Below are 14,364 nucleotides of genomic sequence, written 5' to 3'. Positions count from 1 at the left end.
TCCAGGTCCTCGGAGAAAGACTGCTGGTAGTGACCGCTTTGGCTATCTGCTCCCACTGCCTTCGGACTGTGTGTCCAAAGAGCCTCCCGACCCCCTGCAGGTAGAGGACCTGTCTCATCCTTTGCTTATTTCTCACTCTCCAGTGCTAGTTTTTTGACTAGTTAGGTGGCTTCTAGGCTATTTGAGAGGCACACAATGATCAATATTGCAGGTGAGTCCTGATGGGCTAGGTTTCTGATACTAGGGCTAATGAATACTATTCAATGAGCCCACCTCAAGACAGTTTAAATATTTAACATTTCTACTTATTCCCATTAATTATTTTTAAAAAGTGACTTTAATCCTCCTTGTCTACGCCCCCCCCTTCTCCCGCACTTCTGAAAGCATAAAATATAAATTAGATAAAATTAAGAAGTAACAGAATATTTGTATAATGCCATTTGTTGTGTTACAGTAACTATCACACAATAATGTGCTACTTTTATGGAACTTAATGTTAATTGTTTGTGCTATGTTGCTGTGTGGAAGATAATTGTAGTGTTTGCCTACATAGCAACAATGGCTGCACTCCAAATAATTTTTTGCGTGTAAAACACTTTAGGATGTCGGCGAGTCGGTAAGGTCCTGAGGTCGGTGAGTCGGTTGATCGGCGAGTCGGTAAGACCCTGAGGTCAGTGAGTCGCTAAGGCCCTGAGATCGGCGAGTCGGTGAGTCGTGAGGTCGGCGAATAGGTAGGCCCTGTGAGGTCGGCGAGTCTGGAGTTCAGAGACCGGGAGTTCGGAGGCCTCAGAGGTCGGTGAGATGAGTTGATAAGTAGCTCTCTTTTCTCTATTTCCTTTAGGTTGGGAGTTCGGAAGCCGAGAGGTCGGGAGGCCACAGAGGTCGGTGAGTTCGGGGGCCACAGAGGTTGGTGAGGTGCGTTGGTAAGTAACTCTCTTTCCTCTATTTCTTTTTAAATAGATTTTAAACTAGATAAGGCTAACTAGAGGGATGGCAGTGCAGCTCAGTCCCGTGGAGTGCACATCCTACGGCATGTGGGAAGTCTTGGATGCTTCGCGCGGTCTAGACAACCATGTGTGCAGGAGGTGTCTCCAGCTTCAACTGCTCGAGCTCCGTGTTTCGGAGCCGGAGCAGTGGGTGGAGTCAATAAGGTGCCTCCGCGAGGCTGAGAACTACGTGGATAGCACGTTTCAGGAGATGGTCACCCCGCAGCTTAAAGGCGTGCAGGTAGAGGGGAAGTGTGATCGGCAGGTAGTGCAGGAGTCGCCCTGTGAGTTCATCTCACTTTCAAACCAATATTTACCTCTGAGTACCGGTAAGGCTAAGGATGCCTCTGGGGAGTGCAGCCAGAGCCAATTCCAAGGCACCACGGGTGGCTCAGCTGCACAGGGGGGAGGGACGAAGAACAAAAGAGCCCTAGTGATAGGGGATTCTATAGTTAGGGGAACAGACAGGCGTTTCTGCGGCCGTAGATGTGACTCCCGAATGGTTTTGTGCCTCCTTGGTGCCAGAGTCAAGGATGCCACAGAGCAGACGCAGAGCATCCTGCAGGGGGAAGGTAAACAGCTAGAGGTCGTGGTCCATATCGGGACTAATGACATAGATAAAATAAGGGATGAGGTCCCACAGGAAGAATTCAGGGAGCTAGGAAGAAAATTAAAGGGTAGGACCTCAAAGGTAGTAATCTCCTGGCTACTACCGGTGACACGTGCTAATGTATAAGAATAGAAGGATAGAGAGGATGAACACGTGGCTGGAAAGTTGGTGTAGAAGGGAGGGCTTTAAATTCTTGAGGCACTGGAACCGCTTATGGGGTAGATATGACCTGTACAAACCGGACAGGTTGCACCTCAACAGTGCTGGGACCAATATCCTCGTGGGGAGTTTGCTAGTGTTGTTGGGGAGAGTTTAAACTAGCTTGGCAGGGGGATGGGAACCTGAGAACGAATTCAAAAGGGAAGGAAGTAAGGAAGTAAAGCTAAAATTGGATAGCAAGAATCTAGAAAGCGAATCTGTAAGACAGAGGAAACAGGGCTTAGTATGTAGTAAGCAAGGAGGTCTTCCTCTGCTGAATGGTATATACTTTAATGCAAGGAATATAGCGAATAAGGCGGATGAGCTAAGAGCACAGGTAGACACTTGGGAGTATGACATTATAGCCATTACAGAAACATGGCTGAAAGAGGGGCAGGTTTGGCAGATCAATATTCCTGGCTATAGAATTTTTAGACAAGATAGAGAGGGGCGTAAAAATGGGGGCGGGGGGGGGTTCCGGTACTGATTAAAGAAACTATTACAGCAGTGAGGAGGGATGATATGTTAAAGGGATAATCAAATGAGGCCATATGGGTCGAATTGAAAAATAAAAAAGGGGCGATCACACTGCTGGGCGTGTATTATAGACCCCCAAACAGTGGGAGGGAGATAGAGGAGCAAATATGTAAGCAAATTGCTGTGAAGTCCAAAAACCACAGGGTAGGGGATTTTAACTATCCAAATACTGATTGGGACAAATTTAGTGTGAAGGGGAAAGAGGGTGCAGAATTTTTGAAATGCATCAAGAGAACTTTTTTAGTCAGTATGTAGCAAGTCCAACACGAGAGGGGGTGGTTCTGGATCTAGTTTTGGGGAATGAAGCTGGGCAGGTTGAAGGGGTATTAATGGGAGAGCACTTGGGTGCCAGTGACCATAATTCAGTCAGATTCAAGTTGGTTATGGATAACGACAAGAATAGGCCTGGAATAAAAGTTCCGAATTGGAAAATCTAATTTTGCTAAGTTAAGGAATGATTTGGCTGTGGTGGACTGGAAACAGCTACTTGTGGGTAATTCAGTGTCAGAACAGTGGGAGGCATTTAAGGATGAGATCCGGAAGGCTCAGGCCAAATATGTGCCCTTAAAGAAAAAGGCTGGGAAAAATAATTCTAGAGCCCCCTGGATGCCTAGGGACTTACAGGGGAGGATACAGAAAAAAAGGGACACCTATGTCATATATCAGCGACTAAATACTATAGAATCTTTAAAGGAATATAGAAAGTCAAGAGGCAAAATTAAAAAGGATATTAGGAATGCTAAGAGAGAGCACGAGAAATTCTTGGCCAGTAAAATGAAGGAAAAATCCTAAGATGTTCAATAAATATATTAAGAGTAAGAGGGTAACTAAAGAAAGGGTAGGGCCTATTAGAGACCATGAGGGTAATCTTTGTGTGGAGGCGGAAGATGTTGGGAGGGTTCTTAACGAAAACTTTGCATCTGTTTTCACAAAGGAAAGGGGCAATGCAGAAACTGCTATCGAGGAGGAGTGTGATATTCTGGATGAAATAAATATAGTGAGAGAGGAAGTATTAAGGGGTTTAGCAGCTTTGAAAGTAGATAATTCCCCAGGCCCGAATGAAAGGTTGTTAAGCGAAGTAAAAGAGGAAATAGCAGAGGCCTTGTCCATCATTTTCCAGTCCTCTTTGGATCTGGGCATGGTGCCGGAGGATTGGAGGACTGCTAATGTAGTACCCTTGTTTAAGAAGGGAGAAAGGGATAGGCCGAGTAATTACAGGCCTGTCAGCCTAACCTCAGTGGTGGGAAAATTATTGGAAAAAAATCCTGAAAGACAGGATAAATCTGCATTTGGAAAGGCAAGGATTAATTAGGGACAGTCAGCACGGATTTATTAAGGGAAGATCGTGTCTGACTAACCTGAGGTAACCAAGAGGGTCGATGAGAGTAGTGTGTACGATTGTAGTATATATGGACTTTAGCAAAGCTTTTGATAAGGTCCCACATGGTAGACTGGTCATGAAGGTTAAAGCCCATGGGATACAGGGCAAAGTGTCAAGTTGATCCAAAATTGGCTTGGAGGTAGGAAGCAAAGGGTAATGATTGATGGATGTTTTTGTGACTGGAAGGATGTTTCCAGTGGGGTTCCGCAGGGTTCAGTTTTGGGATCCTTGCTTTTTGTGGTATATATCAACGATTTAGATTTAAATATAGGGAGTATGATTAAGAAGTTTGCAGACAACACTAAAATTGTCTGTGTGGTTGATAATGAAGAGGAAAGTCATGGGTTGCAGGAGGCATCAACTGGCAAATGGAATTTAATTCTGAGAAGTGTGAGGTGATGCACTTTGAGGGGGCTAATAAGGAAAGGGTATACACATTAAGCGGTAGGCCATTTAATAGTCTGGGACCTTGGAGTGCTTGTCCACAGATCCCTGAAAGTAGCAGGCCAGGTGGATAAGATGGTTAAAAAGGCATACAGAATGCTTGCCTTTATTGGCTGAGGCATAGAATATAAGAGCAGGGAGGTTATGCTTAAATTGTATAATACTTTGGTTAGGCCACAGCTGGAGTATTGTGTGCAGTTCTGGTCGCCGTATTATAGAAAGGACGTGATTGCACTAGAGAGGATGCAGAGGAGATTTACTAAGATGCTGCCTGGAATAGAGAATCTTAGTTATGAGGACAGATTGGATAGGCTGGGTTTGTTCTCAATCAAACAGAAGAGGTGAGAGGAGATCTCATTGAGGTATACAAAATATTGAGGGGCCTGGACATTGTGGATAGGAAGGGTCTATTTCCATTGGTGGAGGGGTCTATTACGAGGGGGCATAGTTTTAAGGTGGTTGGTGGAAGGTTTGGAGGGGATTTGAGGGGGAGGCTTCTTTACGCAAAGGGTTGTGGGGATCTGGAACTCGCTGTCTGGAAGAGTGGTGGATGCAGAAACCTGCACCATTTTTAAGAGATGGTTGGATGGGCACTTGAAGTGTAGTAACCTGCAGGGCTACGGACCTAGAGCTGGTAATTGGGATTAGACTGGATGACCTTTTGTTGGACGGAGCAGATATAATGGTAAGTACTGCAGGGAATAGAATACGGCCAGGGTGATCTCCTGGACTAGTTTTGATCGCCTGGATGGGTCGGAGAGGAATTATCCCAGATTTTTTCTCCCTAAATTGGCCTGGGTTTTTATCTGGTTTTTGCCTCTCCCAGGAGATCACATGGCTCCGGTTGGGGTGGAGTGTAGAATGTTTTAGTAAAAGGGGTGTCGCAGTTGTGGTGAGTCAGATTGGTTGGGTTGGGTGCTCTTTGCCTTTCCATCATTGTTCATACGTTTATATGTAACCTTTAGGGTTGCCGACCAAGGGCCGTGTGGCTCTTTGTCAGCCGGCGCAGACACGATGGGCTGTAAATTTCTATGTTTCTATGTTTCAGAGGGCCATAATAAGGCATTACATAACTACAATGGCCCCGATATTTACTGGGATGGGTTTTCTGAGCGGAGAGGAGGAGTTTACAATGTGCAGTTTTAGCATCACAGCATGCGTCTTTTTCAGCTGATTTCCCACCCGAAAGCCAGTCTGAGTGAAAAGCTCGGCTCTCTGTCGGGTGTGGAATGGTCTGGAGGAGTTTGCAGGCCAGGAGTAGGTAGTGAGCTTGCTGCTGGCTTAATGGTTATTGGGGAGGGAGGTTGGGATCTAGGGGCAGGGGGGGTCTCTGACCCTGGAGGGGGTCCAATCTCCAATCCCAGGGGAGGGAGGGACGGTGGTGGGGGAGACGGCTGTGGTGAGTGTTTGAGGTCTGATTTTCGATCCGGGGCAGGTGGTCCCACCTCCGATCCTGGAGCGGGGTCATATCTGATGGCAGGCAGGGAAGGAGATAAGATTGGTGGGCTGGGAGGAAGCATCCTGGTCCACAAACAATGCTGTAAAGACAGTTAACTTTTCCACAAAGCAGTCCTCGCCTCCCTTTAGCTTTCGGGGTTCCACCGGCCAGGGTTTAACCTGGAAGCTGGGTTTAATCTGAGGCACACAACCTCATTATAATAGTTAAATGACCAGCCCGCCTCCCCCCACTTCCCCGCCTCCCCCCACCCACCCTACCCTGCCTCCGTTAAAATTGGAAATGGGTGGGTTGGAGGTCGGTTTGAGCTTTTTTTAAGTTTCACATCTCACTTAACCCAAATCCACCTGTTTTTGGAGGTTAAAATTCCCCACAAAGTCTTTTTTCTTTAACTGGTTAAAAAATTAAACAGTTTTCTTAAGGATACCATTTAGCTCTTTGTATTTAGTAACAAAAGAGGATTGGCGAGCAGAGAACTGAATACGAGTATTTTTTAATCTGAGAAAAAATGTTAATACAACAGCATTTTTGAATTTATTTGCCAAATGTACGAATTAAGCTTCACACATTTTGTTAGCAATTTAAGTGCTGAAACTGGCACTATAAGGGTTAGTTCAATTTTGTACTGATTTTTCAGCTGTTCCAGATTAAACAAGTGAAAGTTGGAAGCAAAAGCTGTTCAGAGATGCATGAGATAAACTGTACTGTACAGTCAGACAAAGAACCAGAAGTGATTCAAACACCATGTATGGAGTAAATGGTGGGGATTTGTTTGCTGTACTCACACTGTGGAGTAAAAATCTACACCTCCTGCTGCCAGTTCTAAATTGATTCCCAATCAACGTGATTTCCCATTGGTTTGTATGGTTTGAATCATTTTTTTTCTCTGCTGTACAGCACAGCCCAGGTGCATGCATTGCATGCTAACTTTTAAACTTTTTTTATTGATAAACGAGCATGAAGGGCCAAGGCCAAGATTGGAGAACACCAACACTAAGGTTTAAAAGAGCAGGAAAGAAGATAAGACAAATAAGTAGTGGTTAAATTATACCAAATTTGTCCATTTTTTTTGGAGCAACTTGATTTTTCTGGAGTATCTTAAAAATCCCCATTCTGCACATTCAATTTGCACCAGTGTAAGTGAGTTAGTTAGGATTTTTTTTAAGTTACCAGCCATCTATGCCCGTTTTGGCCATTTAAGCCAGTTTGGACAGCTAATAGTTGCTCCAAACTAACTTAGGCCAGCATATGTGGTCACTTGTGGCCGCACAGAAAACCCTTGTGGAGAGATAAGAAATCAGCGCAGATAGGTACTTAGTGACTTGACGAAAGAATGTGAATAAGATCAAACAGCTATACACGACATATGACAAACTTCGCAAAGTTAATTTACTATACAACAGAAACATTCATGGAAGCTTAAACTACAAAAATAAAAGAAGTAAAGAGACAAAACATATTTACATAATTTTTTCAAAATATCCAAATAAAAAATAGAAGTACCTCCTGCTCGTAATTCTTATGTTCTTATGTAGGAAAGTATTTTCATCAACAAGGTTAAGAAAAGTCTTGAGTAAGCTCATTAAAATTACTGGCTATACAGTTATCACCCTGTCCCCCCAATCAAAACTCCCCTTCCATGATGAAACCGCCCCCCCCATCAAAATTCCCCCCTCATCAAAACTCTCCCCCCCGCCATCAAAACTCTACCCCCCCGATCAAAACTCTCTCTCCCCGATCAAAACTCCCCCCCCCATCAAAACTACCCCCTCATTCAAAACTCTCCCCCCCACCATCAAAACTCACTCCCCCCCCGATCAAAACACTTCCCCCCCCCCAACCCCTCATCAAAACTCTCCTCCTCCCCCGCCCATCAAAACTCTCCTCACTAAAGAAAGCACAACCATCAATGATAAATAAAAAGTAAAACTTAAGTCCTACCTCGGCCCGGGAAGTCAGTGGGCCGGCCGACACGTGTCGTGACGTCACTCGGTCTGGGATAGGGGCAGGACATCGGGTCCCACGCTGCAGAGGAGCTACTGCGCATGCGCGAAAGCTCCAGTGTGCATGCGTTGAGCTGCCGGCACTCTTTTAAGCGCAGGGCCCTAGCTCCACCCCCGAATTGAATTGCCATGCCGCGCCAAGCCCCGGGAGAATTGACAGAGGGGCTAGAATCCGGGGACATCTTTTTTGCGCTGTTTGGATTGTAGGAAGTCGGCGCATATCACGTGAGTGCGCGGAAAAAATGGGTGGGCCAAATTTGGGCCCAATGAGTCTAACCTGCATGAAAATCTGGATTGAGCATACAATTTTGTTCCTAATTGATGATTATCATAATTTGAACTTGCCTGGAAGTGCTAACCAGAAACTTGCAGGTATAGCACTCAAGTGCTGATTAGGCACAATTTTCATGGAGTAATTATATGTAGGCTCCTCGCACCCACTTCCACTGGCTGGCACACAGCAGCATGTTGCAGAATGGCTGAGGGACTGAAATGAGAAGGTGCACTGTTTCTCAGTTACGGCACTGGAAATCCTGGTATCTGGAAGGATGCCACCAACACGTTCCTCTCTCCTGCAGTAGTTGGTGCAGCTCTGCCTGGCATCATGTCCTCTTTATATTCTTTGTCCAGACCAAGGGGGACCCCTCGCAAGATGCCCATGACCAAGCACTCCCTTTCTCCTGCTGAGTCTTATAAGTTGTCCAATAAGGTGGAGTAGTACAACACTAAGGCCGCAAAATTTGGGTCCGTATAGCCCGTTCGTTAGGTGCTACAAGTGCTGTTTAGGATCCAAAATGGCATCCACGGTGCACATGCACGCTTCTGGTGCAAGACGCAGTGGACAACATCTTGGTGAGGGTGATGTCACGTATGCAGGGAGCGTCCAGCAGAAGTATGCAAAGTGGGCAGATTGTGACGTCAATCAGCGTGCAATGCTGATTTGACGCCAGTGTTGCCATTTTGGAGTTCAACCTTCCAGCTAACAAACACTTTTAAACTCGCACAGCTGAATACATTTCAGCAACAGGAAGGATCCTCACCATCGCCGTTTAAAGGGATCATTAACTACTTTCAGGTTAGTTGCCACTTGATTTCTACTGGCTGTTGCTATGACTACAAGTGTTTGATGCTTTCGAGAGTTTCTTAAAATTGCTAGGGGCCGAAATTCAACATCTCAAAGAGACCTGTTAGTGCCCGTTTACGGCGGCCATTCCTGAAAATCGAATGGTCGCCACTTTGAGGTCAACAGGCTGACCCAACCTAAATTCAGGTCGGGGATTTTTTCGCCTGGACCCCATACCGCCCAAGTGGTATCATCGCCATTAAAATCAATAAAAAACCAATAAAAATACTTACCTAGCGATTTTCACCTCACTCCATTGAACCCCCACCGCGCGGTGCCCCCGACATGTTTCTCTGTCGCTGCACCTCTGCAGAGTGACTGTGGGCCGGCAGCACAGCCCACTGCCTCGGCCGCTGTGAAAGAATTTTTGCCAGACGACTTGCCGATCAGCCGGCAAAATACTTGCTCCGGGTTCGGCTGGGCTGCCAATGGGCAGCCTGGCACCCCCTCTTGGGTGCCAGGTCACTGGCCCAGCCGAAACCCTCCCTGGTGGCCCAGTGGCCAAAGTTAAAAAATGATCACATCTCTCCCCTTTAACGGAGGGGAGAGAACGTGGTGACGCACACTCGCTGTGATGTCACCAGGCTGATTGACAGCGGTGGGCGGGTCTTCTGACCCATTTTCAGCCAGTCAGCCTGGCTTTGAGCCTAAGGCCCGTCCCCATTATTATCCATTTCCTGTAGCGCTTTGAAAAAAATTCAAAGTCCTGAAAATGGATCTACTCACCGCACCAAGAGTTCCAGCAGTGAAGACCTGCTAAAAACCCATAGTTGCGCCATCTTTTTGGAGCACCTGAATTTCAGCCTCCTAGAGTCTACAGGGAATGGTGTGGCAGGTGCTGAAGGACTTTGTCCTGATTTCAAGGCTTCTACAAAAACCAATTGCTCCCGGACGAGGGTGCTCCCCTTGGAATACAGCATGGCCTGGAGAATGAACAGAAGGCGGGCAGAGCAGGACAAGCTGATGACAGAGGGATGAGGAGGAGGGGTTGGAGGGCTCTCAACAGAAGCCCATATCCACCCAGTGTGTTCAGGGAGCAATTCATCGACCTGAAACTCAGCGAGGTTCAGTTTGCGAGATATCTGCACTTCAGTAAGGACGTCCTCATTGAAATCTGCCACGTGCTGCAGCTATAACTGCAACCTCAGAGCAAGTTGAGGACCACATTGCCAGTGGCTGTGAGGTGGCCGTGCCATGAATGTTTATGCATCGGTCTTCTTTTAGACTGGAGCAGGAGATATTTACAACATCTCCCAGTTTGCCATCCACTGTTGCAAAAGGGGGTTAATTGAGGCTTTGTATTCCAAGAGAGCTCTTCTTTCATTCCCTCTTGCTGGAGAGCAGCAGATGGAGCAAACATGCAGCTTTGCGAGGATTGCAGGCTTCCCCATGGTGCAAGGTGCCATTGACTGCACCCATGTCACTTTGCGGACGCTGCATGCCAACTCTGATATATACCGCAACCGAAAGGAATTTCACTCACTCAGCGTCCAGCTGGTGTGTGACCATACTCAGCGTATCGTGCAGGCCAATGCCCAGAATCCTGGCCCCGTCATGATGCCTTCATTCTGCGGCAATCTGCTGTGCCATCTGCATTTGAGCCATCATGACAAACCAAAAGGCGGCTATTGGGCAACAAGGGTTATCTGTTGACGACATGGCACACATGGGCAGCATGCATTCTATGAAAGTGATGCTGTCATATGGAATGTGATAGAGCAGACCATTGGTGTGCTGCAACAATGCTTATGCTGCCTGGACCAATCTGCGATACCAGTAAAAACAACCCCATTCCCCATTCACCAACAGTCCCACACCTTCCCTTCCCTCTGTCACTGACCGTCACAGTGTCTGCTTGGCCACAAGTCAATAATAAAAGCTAACACAAAATAAACATTCCAAACCACATCTAAATCAAACCATGCCATATTGCGTACAAACATCAACTAATCATCCTTGTGCATTCCCTTAGTGCATGTATTCCATGTGCCTTTGCCTGTCATAAGTGTCATGTATTCAACCAGCATTGTAATCCATGTATAATCTGACCTAATTTGTACACTGTGAGAACAATGACCACTAGGTGGGAGACAATCCTAACCTGGACCTTCAGGTATAAAAGGGGAAGCTCCACCCACCTTCATCACTTGAGTGCTAAGGACTCACAGACTGACCTTCTCTCAAGCATGGGCCTCGTGTGCATTCATACTGTGTAGTAAGGACGTATCAATGGCGATGAGAAACTGGGATTTAAACCACGTGAGCATGGCCACTAGTAGAACAGATGAGAGGTACTGTGTTAAGGAATGGTAGGGACAGAGATTCAACATTGTTAAAGCAGCACACAGTTCTCTAGGCAGACAAGGGCAGTCGGGCATGCCCCAACATGTAGTCGAACCCAGAGGGGGAGTTTGACAGAGACAATGGCAAGTTGAACGGTGATTCACGCCATTGCAAGGGACAATGCAGCCAATAATGGGGCCATCAACACCTGTTAATGGCGCACTCAAGGACAGTCACAGGGGCAGTCAGGGACGATCGACTGGCAAGGGACCTTTTGTTTCCAATAGCAGCTCATGTTGGAGGCATGGAGGCACACACTCAGCCGGAGTTTGCAGAGATGAGCAAAATACCTGCAGAAATTGCAGAAATGAACGCTGGGGGAAATCGCTGGAAGCTGAAGTTCAGCGAGTTCATGTGGAGCACGTATACAGTTCATACACCAGGACGCCACCGATAATGATGAACGTGCTCCTCAATGGCATCCGAGTATCAGTGGAGCTTGACATGGGGGCCAGCCAGTCCCTGATTGGTATCAAACAGTTCGAAAAGTTGTGGGCATCCAAGGCCAGAAGGCCAAAATTATCGCCGATTGACGCACAGCTTCGGACTTACACAAAGCAGATCATTCCGGTGCTAGGCAGCACCACAGTAGTCGTGACCCACAAAGATTCGGAGAACAGGTTGCCACTCTGGATTGTCCCAGGGGACGGTCCCGCACTACTGGGGAGGAGTTGGCTTGCTGTCATGAACTGGAAATGGGGCGATGTCAATGCAATTTCCTCTGTGGAGCGAGTATCATGCTCACAGGTCCTGGACAAATTTGACTCATTATTTCAACCCGGCATCGGCTCTTTCATGGGGGCCAAGGTAGTGATTCACATAAACCTGGACGCCAGGCCAGTACACCACAAGGCCAGAGCGGTGCCGTACGTGATGCGGGAAAAGATAGAAGGCGAATTGGACGGCCTGCTGAGGGAAGGCATCATCTCGCCAGTCGAATTCAGTGACTGGACGAGCCCGATCATGCCGGTGCTCAAGGCGGATGGGTCGGTCAGGATATGTGGTGATTACAAGGCCACCATCAATCGGGTGTCACTCCAAGACCAGTACCCGCTACCGAGAGTGGAGGACTTCTTTGCGATGCTATCCGGTGGCAAACTTTTTTCAAAATTGGACCTGACCTCAGCTTGCATGACCCAGGAGCTGGCGAGTGAGTCGAAGAAGCTGACCACCATCACGACACACAAGGAGTTGTTTGAGTACAACAGATGTCCGTTCGGGATTCGCTCGGCCGCCGCGATCTTCCAACGAAATATGGAAAGCCTCCTCAAGTCGATTCCATGGACAGTGGTTTTTCAGGACGACATCCTCATCATGGGTTACGATACTAAAGAACACCTCCACAACCTGGAGGAGGTGCTACGCAGACTGGACCGGGTAGGGTTGCGACTGAAAAAGGCGAAGTGCGTCTTCCTAGCTCCAGAGGTAGAATTCCTGGGGATGAGGGTAGCAGCAGACGGGATCAGCCGTACTGCGTCCAAGATGGAAGTGATCCAGAGAGCACCCAGACCCCGTAACATGACGGAGCTGCGTTCGTTCCTGGGGCCACTGAACTATTTTTGTAACTTTCTTACCAAATTGAGCACGCTGCTAGAGCCGCTACACGTGCTCCTACGCAAAGGTCGCGAATGGGTTTGGGGGGACAGCCAGGAAAGGGCTTTTAATAGAGCACGCAATTTGTTATGTTCCAACACTCTGTTAACACTGTACGACCCATGTAAGAAACTTGTGTTAACGTGCGATGTGTCGTCCTATGGTGTCGGGTGTGTGTTGCAGCATGTCAATGTCAACGGTCAGTTACAGCTGGTAGCTTATGCCTCCAGGAGTCTGTCCCAGGCAGAAAGGGGCTACGGGATGGTAGAAAAGGAGGCGCTCGCATGTGTATATGCGGTAAAGAAAATGCACCAGTACCTGTTTGGCAGGAAATTTGAGCTGGAGACAGATCACAAACCCCTAACGTCCCTTTTGGCCGACAACAAGGCCATAAATGCAAACGCATCGGCCCGCATACAGAGGTGGGCACTCATGTTAGCCGCCTATGACTATACAATTCAGCACAGACCGGGCACTGAAAACTGCGCCGATGCACTCAGCAGGCTCCCACTAGCCACCACTGAGGGGGCTACCGAGCATGCTGCTGAGATGGTCATGGCTGTTGAAGCTTTCGGAAGTGAAGGCTCACCCATGACAGCCCATCAGATTAAAGTCTGGACAAATAGAGACCCGCTATTGTCTTTAGTCAAGAAATGTGTCCTGAATGGGGACTGGGCAGCCACGTACAGGGCATGCCCTGAGGAATTTAAACCATTTCACAGGCACAGGGATGAACTCTCGATTCAGGCCGATTGTCTACTGTGGGGAAACCGAGTAGTCATGCCCCAGATGGGCAGAGAGGTGTTCATCAGAGAACTCCACAATGAGCACCCGGGCATTGTCATGATGAAGGCAATTGCCAGGTCACACGTTTGGTAGCCAGGGATAGCCGCAGATCTGGAACTTTGTGGTCGCAGGTGCAACACGTGTGCCCAGCTGGGCAATGCGCCCAGAGAAGCCCCCCTTAGCCCCTGGCCATGGCCCGCCAAGCATTGGTCACGCATCCATGTGTCCTTTCATGGGAAAAATGTTTTTGGTTGTAGTAGACGCCTACTCCAAATGGATCGAGTGTGACATTTTAAATTCAAGCACATCCTCTGCCACGGTAGAAAGTCTACGGGCAATGTTCGCCGTCCACGGTCTATCGGACGTCTTGGTCAGCGACAATGGCCGTGCTTCACAAGCACTGAATTCCAGAACTTCATGGCAGGCAATGGAATTAACCATGTCAGAACGGCACCGTTCAAGCTGGCCTCAAACAGCCAGGCAGAACGAGCAGTGCAGATAATCAAACAGGGGATGCTCAGAATCCAAGGGGGTTCCCTACAAAGGCGCTTATCACGCCTCTTGTTGGCCTATAGATCCCGACCACACTCGCTCACAGGGATTCCACCCGCAGAGCTGCTCATGAAAAGGATGCTCAAAACCCGGCTGTCCCTTATACACCCCACCATGAAAGAAATTGTCGAGAGCAGGCGCCAGCCACAATATGACTACCATGACAGGAATGCGAGGGCGCGATGTATTGATGTAAATGATCCTGTTTTTGTCCTCAACTACGCTGCAGGGCCCAAATGGCTCGCAGGCACTGTGATTGCCAAAGAGGGAAATAGGATTCTGGTAGTTAAATTTACCAATGGACAACTCTGCCGCAAACACGTGGATCAAACAAAAAGGAGGTTCAGCAACC

This window comes from Pristiophorus japonicus, chromosome 5 (assembly GCF_044704955.1).
Source record: "Pristiophorus japonicus isolate sPriJap1 chromosome 5, sPriJap1.hap1, whole genome shotgun sequence".
Classification (NCBI taxonomy): Eukaryota; Metazoa; Chordata; class Chondrichthyes; family Pristiophoridae; genus Pristiophorus; species Pristiophorus japonicus.
The sequence above is the reverse complement of the archived record's forward strand: the minus strand, read 5'-3'. Positions refer to the sequence as shown.